The sequence below is a fragment of the Triticum aestivum genome, chromosome 6D (assembly GCF_018294505.1).
Source record: "Triticum aestivum cultivar Chinese Spring chromosome 6D, IWGSC CS RefSeq v2.1, whole genome shotgun sequence".
Lineage (NCBI taxonomy): Eukaryota > Viridiplantae > Streptophyta > Magnoliopsida > Poales > Poaceae > Triticum > Triticum aestivum.
In genome coordinates, this window is record NC_057811.1 from 463,609,521 (window position 1) to 463,618,726 (window position 9,206).

Below are 9,206 nucleotides of genomic sequence, written 5' to 3' on the forward strand. Positions count from 1 at the left end.
GGGTCGCTGCCGGTCGGGTCCTTCTTGTCAGGTGCTTGCCTGGAGCTAGGGACGCTGACATCCCCTCCTCCTTGCGGCGAGGATTGCCCCCAAGCCTCTGCTGCCGGGAATCGAGCTTGTAGCGCAGCTTTATCCTCCCAAGTGTCACTGAAGGCTGATTCGTCGGACCAGCGAACGCGGACTTGCTCGATCATGGCGCTGTTTCTCTTGCGCCAACGTTGTTGGAGGACTGCAACTGGCACGACATGTGCATCAGTAAGATGCGGAAGAGTTGGGTTGGACGGCGTACCCGGTCGAAGGTAGTGGCACAGCTAGCACACGTGAAAGAACGGTTGAACTTGCGAGTGTGGAGGGAGTTCCATCTTGTATGCAGCATCATTGATCTTGGCGATGACTTGGTATGGTCCATAGTACTTGAACGCCAGTTTATGGTTGGCTCGCTGGGCGACGGAGGTTTGAATGTACGGTTGGAGCTTAAGATAGACCGAGTCGCCCACCTTAAAGGTACGAGGTGATCGCCGCTTTGTCTGCCTGGGCCTTCATGTGCTGATGTGCCCTGTTGAGATGCTGTTGAAGCAGGTCCTGCACCACTGCATGCTCATCCAGCCAAGAGTGGAGTGCTGGGACTATGCACTCAGAAGTAGGAGTGATCCCCAAGTGATGTGGTTCATGTCCAAACATCACTTTGAAAGGCAACATTCCAATGCTGGAATGGTGAGAGGAGTTGTACCAGAACTGGGCAAGCGGTGCACAAAGCATCTGAGGTAGGTCTCCACGCACTGGTTCACTCTTTCAGTCTGTCCTTCGGTTTGCGGATGGTTATCCGTACTCAACCGCAGCTCTGTACCCGCATACTTGAACAACTCCATCCAAAAATGGCTGGTGAAGACCGGGTCACGATCAGAAACAATGGCCGCAGGGAATCCGTGGATTCTGTGCATGCTGTTCATATAGAGAAGGGCCACTTTCGCTGCAATGTACGGGTGTGTTAATGGAAGAAAATGCGCAAACTTGGTGCGCTTGTCCACTATAACCCAGAGGCAGTTGAATTTACTGGATTGAGGCAGGCCTTCAACGAAATCCATCGTGATCATCTCCCAAGGCTGTTACGGAATGGGCAGGGGCTGAAGCAAACCCGGCGATGCTGCTCTATCTGGTTTAGCTTGTTGACAAGTTGGGCAACAACGGACATACTGCAGGACATGTGTCTTCATTTTTGGCCATGCAAAGAGGCGACAGACGCGCCGGAAGGTTGCTGGGAACCCGGAATGGCCACCAATTGAGCTGTCATGAAAGGCTGCCATGATGCGCTGTTGGAGCTCAGTTGAACCACCCAGCCAAATGCGCCCACGGAATCACAGGATTCTGTTCTGTAACGAGAAACGCCCTTTGGGATCTTCCCTCACTGCCAATTGTTCCAGAAGTTTCTGTGCCTGCGGATTACAGTTATAGTTAGCTATGACATGCTCGAGCCACGAGGGCTAGCAAGATGTGACATTGAATAGCAGTTCCTGTGATCGAGCTCTGGATAGGGTGTCGGCGGCCGTGTTCTCCGTGCCCTTCTTGTAGCGGATGGTGTATCACAGACCTATAAGTTTCGTGAATGCACGCTGCTGCCAAGGCGTTGAGAGCCTTTGTTCCTCCAAATGTATCAGACTTTTCTGGACCGTGTAGATGACAAACTCGCTGTGTTGAAGGTAAGGCCGCCATTGATCCACGGCAACGACAATCGCGAGGTATTCCTTTTCATAAGTGGAGAGCCCTTGGTACCTGGGGCTCAGGCTTTTGCTCATGAAGGCGATGGGGTGGCCATCCTGTTGAAGAACCGCGCCAATCCCATTGTCCCAGGCGTCCGTTTCCACTTGTAAAAGTCTTGTTGAAAATCGGGGAGCGCGAGTACCGGGGCCATGTTATCTGTCCAGATTAACAACACCCCCTTCTTCAGTAAGTTGAATAAAGGTCTAGCTATCACTCCAAACCCGCGGACGAAGCGACGATAGTATCCTGCAAGGACGAGGAACTGGCAAACTTCCTTGGCATCCTTGGGTGTGTTCCAAGCTTGCACCGCACGTATTTTGCTGGGCTCCGTGGCTACCCCGTCGCCGCTGATGACGTGACCCAGATAGGACAATTGCTGCTGGCCGAATTCGCATTTGGAGCGCTTTACCTTCCAATGATCTCTGCGCAACAGCTCGAGGACTTGCTTGAGATGGTCAACATGTTCTTCCCAGGTCTTGCTAAATACCAAGATGTCATCGAAGAACAAGAGGACACAGTGCTGGAGGAGTGGGTGTAGAGTTTCGGTTACAGCACCAATGAACGTGGCTGGCCCGCCCGCAATCCAAAAGATAAAACCTTGAATTCATAATGCCCCGAGTGTGTTTGAAATTTCGTCTTGAACTCCTCGCCCTCATCCAGCCGTATCTGATGGTAGCCAGCTCGAAGATCGAGCTTTGAGAACCACCTAGCTTCGTGGAGTTCATCAAGCAACTCTACTATCACTGGCACAGGAAACTTGCTGATACGGGTCATGGCATTGAGGTGGCGGTAGTCGATGCATAACCGCCAAGTCCCATCCTTCTTCTTGACTAGAATAGCAGGCGAAGAGAAATTGCTCTGGCTGTGTTGGATCACACCCGACCGGAGCAATTCTGCCACTTGACGCTCAATCTCTGTCTTGTGCTCAGGCTTGTGCCGATAAGGCCGGATATTGATAGGTTGCACGCCGGGGACCAGGGGTATAGTATGGTCACAGGGGCGGCGCATTGGAAGGCCTGAAGGTTCACCGAATACATCGTCGAATTCAGCCAGGAGTTGTTGTAGATCAAGTGGTTCTGTTGGATTGCCTGTCGGCCCTTCCTCAAGCTGGTACAGTATAGTATGATGACATGTAACAGAGAGCCTTGGCGATGCAAATTCTGAAGTTGGACTCTGTTGATCACATGGCAAGTGGTGGAACTGGCTTCATGACCGAACAGGTGAGCTCGCCCCATAGGAGTGGGAAACTGAATGTACTTCGCCTTCCAATTGACTATCATGGGACTATGTTGTTCCAACCAATCCATGCCGAGGATGGTGTCGTATGTGCCCAGAGGAAGTATCTGCATGTCGGTGACGAAATCGTGGCCTTGAGAGGACCATTGGCAGGCTGGAATGGATGCAGTGCATGTCAGCTCACCCCCATCAGCCACACGATCACGGCACGGTTGCTTGAGAGGAGTGGTGCCGTTCAACTGCTCTGCTAGCTTCTGGTCGATGAAGGATGTAGAACTGCCTCTGTCGACGAGTAACAACACCTCTTGCCCTTGCATAGTGGCGAGAAGTTGGAATGCCTTGGCCGAAACACTGCCATCTAGCGAGGAGCGTGAGATGGCCATGGCCGTGTCACACGGCGGAACGGGAACTCCGTTGTCCTCTTGGTTGTCTTCAATGCCGAAGAGCTCCAGCATCTCCTCGACGGCGTGAAGTTGGACTGTAGTCGGGCAGGTGTGGTCGTGCCCCCAGCGTTCTCCACATTTGAAACAGAGGCCGCGGGCTCGATGGTAATCGCGCAGCGCCTTCACCTTGGATGTGTCAGCCCGCGCCGCCTCCGTCCCCCGACGATTAGTGGCCCCTGACGGAGGAGCGAGGCGCGGTGGAGGTGGAGGAAGTGGGAGCGCCAGGCTTGGCCTTGGAGTCGATTCGGGCGGCCGCGGTAAGGCGCCGAACACGCCATCGGCCACTTCCTCTTGCAGTATGGCGAGTGCGCAAGCCGTTTCCAGGTCCGGTGGGTGCTGGACCAGGACCACCGCCCGGATGTCCTTCCTCAGCCCCTCCACGAATCGAGTGAGGAAATAAAACGCATGCATAGTGTCAGAATAGGAACTCAAGTGATTGATAATCAATTCAAACTTCTCAATGTAATCAGCAACCGAAGTCGTTTGGCGGACAGTGTAAAACTGTCGGATTAGCATCTGATGCCGATCCCGGCCGAAACGCGTGCACAGGTGCGCGGTGCAGGAATTCCAGTCAAATTCAGAGAGGCGTTTTTGGATCGATTGAAGCCAAATTGACGCCGGACCAGAAAAATTCAAGGCAGCCATGGGTACCCAGAATGATTGTGCGATCCCAAACATTGTGAAATACTGCTCACAGAACGTTTTCCACAAGTTGGGGTTCTCCCCCGAAAATTGCGGAAAGGAAATCGACGGATGCGCTTGCCCGAGCCCAATGAGGAGTTGGCTGGCGTGCGCGAACGGAGAGAGTGCGCTGGGAGAGGGTGGAGGATCACACTGACCGTTTGCCGTGAGTGGTGGGGGCGTCTGGAACGGTGCCCCCGACGGCCCCCAAGATATGTTGAAACCGCCGTGGTCATCGGACCCGTGGGGAACGCAAGCCGCGCCTGCCCCGGCGCCTGGATCGGTGCCGAGCGTCGCTAGCGGCGGTGGAGCCTGGAGTGCGTCCACCCGAGCGTCCTCACTTGGTCGTGTAGAGGTCGACGCCGCGAGTTGCAGCGCCGACACGGCCTCGCTCAGATCGGTGACGCCACACTCCAGATCCGGCTTCCAGGTGAGGAGGTCGTTGATTTTGGCTACGGTCGCCTGTTGGGCCTTGGTGTTGGCGGCGATGAGCAACTCCCAGCGGTCTAGGAAGGTTTGTATCGATGGATCCATGGCCTCCAGAAGCGAACGAGCGTGGCGAAGGCGTCTGGTTTCCAACAATTGCGCCAGATCGGGGTGGTAGGAAGGTGGTGGTCTTGCCTCTGATACCAGATGTAAGAGTAGTGATATATCGCTCGGTAGTACTGTGGCGATTACAAGCAGAGTACACGAATTGGGGGAGTAACAGGGGAGGAAGAAGAACTAGGGTTCGTGCCGCCGCCGGTTCGGTGATCCACTGGATGCTCGGGTCTTCGGTCGGGGTGGTATAAGTACCAGGAGGCTGTTGGGCTCACTTCGTCCACGGTGGGCCGATGACGAATGAGCCGGGCTTCTTCTCCCTGGTGGGCCGTTGGGCAGCGACCGGGTCGCTGCCGGTCGGGTCCTCCTTGTCAGGTGCCTGGCTGGAGCTAGGGACGCTGACACATCACCTCCTCTAATTAGCTCTCCTGGTCTCTTTCTCTCCTTCCCACACACCTTCATCGAGCGAGGGCATGGCATCGTCGAGTAGCCATGGGTGCCGCATTTGTAGCTCTTCCAGCCATAAAAGCAAACAATGCCCGCGAACACCGTGCGGCACCTGTGGCGGTAAGGGCCACGTTTGGAGCATTTGTACCTCCCACACCTCCGGTGGCCCTCTGTGCTTCAGATGTGGCTTGCCGGGGCATAGAAGTTCCAATTGTCGGGGAAATCCCACCGGCCACTGCGCCAACTGCAACGTTGTTGGTTACCTTGAAGCTGAATGTGCAAGTCTAGTCCTTAACCCCATTTGCCCCAACTGTTTGAAGAACCACTATGCAAGGGACTGCCCTGATGGTAAGTTGAGTGGATACTCTCTCGGTACATGTCATTTCTGTGCCGTTCCAGGTCACAATGCCCCTGATTGCCCACAACGTCGTCGTGACTTAGTGCATGTTCTAGATTTGTTTGTCTTTCAAATAGATGTGCTACTAAGCTGCCTGTGTGCAGTATGCACTGAGTATCACTCTCGATGGCAAGCATGTTTGCGTCGAGTTAATGTATGAGTTTGGGGTTCCTCTCGCTTCATTCTGTCGTGATCTGAGTCATGGGATGGCATGACATAATAGTCAGATCACACATGATGTTGTCAGAGTTTTAAATCCCGCACGCACTATCTGATTCGTGGGATGGTGCGGATAGTTATGGTCTATTTAGCTAGTTCATGCAAGGACCTTGTGTGTACTCTGAATAAAAGGAGTAAAAAAAATCCAAATTGAGATTATGCGGCAGCATATAATGTGTCTTCTGTGTTTAGTTCATGTCAAAAACATCTCCGTAGTATATGCAATGATTTGCAATAAACTATCTGGCACAAGGGAGCGGCGCCCACCTGGCTCTGTTTGTCGGTTTGCTTCAGAGAGGATTTCCCTAACTCCCCGGACTTGTTTGTTGATCTCTATATCTTGGTTCTGACCGTGTGTACATTTTAACTAAAACACTAAAGATCATCTATGGCCTTCGCCTTCCACCTGTCCTATGCCACTCACTCGAACCTCAAATCTCCCGTGAAGCTACAACGGGAAATGAGACTAGTTCCTATTCTCCAAGAGCCGAAACTCGTAGTGCAAAGCTAGCTAGACAGGCAAACGGGCAAGCAGTTTTCATATATATATTCAAATCCCTCTTCATTAATTAGTCACTGTAGATACATCATTGATCAGCCATGGACAACAGCTGCAGGGGCCTCATCTAACCAAGTTTTAGGATTGGAAAATCTAGTTAACACTACAAAATGAGGGATTATTTGTGATTAAAATTCTAAAGACAAAAAAACATCGCGAAAGATCATTTTACATGAAGAAAACCGCACTTACTGATTTCACCCCTGGGCAGCCCCCTCAGTTACTTTGCTGACGTTCTGACCTGATTTTAGGCGACGCTTTTGGCTATCTGGATGGCGATTGCCTATATAGTGAGTCGACAAGAGTTGCATTTAGAAAGGCAAATATGTTCATTTGTACAATAGTACAAATGTAGTTTTAGGGCATCCCCAACATTGTACATGAAATGGCTCATAAACGTCCTGACCGCGTGGTCCGGACACTTCGAGCCCTCAAACACCATCCTCAAATGTCCCCGGACCGGTCTAGGCGTCTGAATTCCCCCGAGCCGAAAGAAAACTGGAACGAGGTGTGTAGCCGTATGGACGCCCGCCTCATAGGCACCTGACTGCTCGCTCTCACCCATAGTCATCGTTGCACGTCCCGCTCCAGACCGTCCCCAAACATTCATGGTGTTTTGTCACTCTAAAGCGGAAGCGTCAAGATGGAGCGGTTAGACAGGCGTCACCGGACAGGAGGATGGCGTTGCTTCAGTGGGGACGCAGCGGTCGGGAAACCTACTACGACCGTCAGTAGGTCTGGCTCGGATATTTAAGGAGGCAGTTGGCGCTGGCCAACCCCATCCTCGCCTATCATCTCCTCTACGTACAATGTTATTGGCCGTTTCCTCTTCCCTCCTCAGCCTCATGATGGCCAAGTTCGGCGCCAGCGGCTAGTTCTCAGTGTCGAACGGTGCAGGGAGTTCCGGATCGTGGCACCGCTACCCATGATTTTTCAGGTCGTCTCGACCACCACGTTGTAGTTTGAGGACGAGGTGGTGCTCTCCTTCTCCGATGACACGGAGAAGTAGTCGTGCACCTCCTCACCGTGGTAACGCGGATAAATAAGGAGTTCTACCCGATGATGGATCAAGCTATCAAGAGGACGCGTCGTGAACATTGCTCGTCACCGACCTCGTCTTCCTTTCGCCATGTGAAGGACGAGCCGCCCACGCTTCCCTACCACCGTGTCACAGAAGGAGGAGACCTCCCAAAGCCACACCGGTGTCCAAACCAGACACCGTGTCGAGGAGGACCCCGCATCGTCGCCGCGCAGTAGCGGCATCCAACCCAGATGCCACATGAAGGATGTGAAGTAGGAGCCACTGTCTCCTGCTGCGGTGGCACCCCTGTGATGGAGGAGGAGCCTGCCAATGCTGCACCGAAGCAGCTTGGTCGCATCCTCCACTACCTCGGACATGATGGTGGCTCATCGTCCACACGTGCGAACACATTAGAGGTCGATAGGGCGGCTGCCCAGTAGTTGGGCCGTGTTCGCTGAAACGCGGCACGACATGCGGTGTTGACCACATCCGAAGCCGCGCTGAACTGGGTCCCCAATAACCCGTACATCGTGTTGGCATGGCCCGAGGACCGATCCAGGACCACTGCGGGAACATCCACAAGGTGTGCCAGAGCCTCCCCAGCGACAAGCTCTCATCAAAATCAGGCTGTTTGACTCTCTGCGTGATGCCCATTTCCTTGGCGGGAAGGGTAAGGGCATGGAGAGTGCGACCGGTCGGTGCAGCGGCGGAGGAAGCCGAGCAGTAGCGCAGCGAGCGGCAGGCGGGTGCCAATCCGGGTTGCCACGACCGGTATGAGGCCTTCCACTGCTGGAAAGACAACGATGATGATGACTCCGATGATGATGGCGATGGAAGGGACGACGAGTGAGGCGTCGCTGGTTAGGGAGGCCATGCGCAAGAGGTCACCATCCAGCCCGTCGTGTAGTTTAGTTTAGTTAAAATTTAGTTTGAAATTATTTGATTTTGCCACATTTCATGCAATATAATAAAGTTTGATAAATTTCGTCTAGTTTGTTGAGTTCACGTTTGAAATGTGGCGCACGTTTCATGCATCGATTGAAGGTCCGGCTCTGCAAGTGTGTCCGCAGACATGTACGAACATATCGGCAGAAGTTTCGGGCGTCTATTTGATGAACCTCGTTGGAGATGCCCTTAGCTAGCTTCATCAAGCATTTAGCTCAAATAATCTATGTATTATGTTGTTCTACGGATATTGTCTTTGGAGGCCGAGCTCCATGGAGCCCAGTTTTGAAAATTTTGAATTTTGTTGAATTTCATATTTTTCACATTTCAAAAAATTCTGAAAAAAATACACATATACATGATGGCATAACACACATGTGTGTAAATTTTCAGGGCAAAATAAGTTGAAGTGAGGGCTGTGCAAAAAAGACAAATCTGAGACTTTTTAACACATGATACTATTCATCCTCCCAGGCCATGAATTTGTCTTTTTTGTATAAGTCACATTTCAACGTTTTTCGATCTAAAATTTTACACACATAGACATAACATACATGTTTACTTGCACAAATTTTTTAAGATTTTTTTGAAACCAAAAAGTTTGAATTTTGATTTGTTTCAAAGAAAAGGCCTCCATGGCTCCCGGGAGCCAAACGTCCGCTCTAGGCAATGAAAAAAGGAACATGCATGCAACCAGTGGCTTCGTTTTCGTTTTAGTTCCTGAGTTGAAATATGTTGGATCAATATTCGTTTCACATGCTACATATGCTGCTACCTACAGAGGTGTCTTTGTACTCAATTTGGCGTGCCATCTCGTTCATGTCACATGCTCAGATATATAGTACAAAAGTAGCTTGGACAGTAATGAGGCAAGTGCGTCTCGAACATGACAAGACTTGGCGTACATCAGTACCGCATCCCGAGCTGCAACAGTAGTGTGTACGTGCTCGTAGCCAGCTT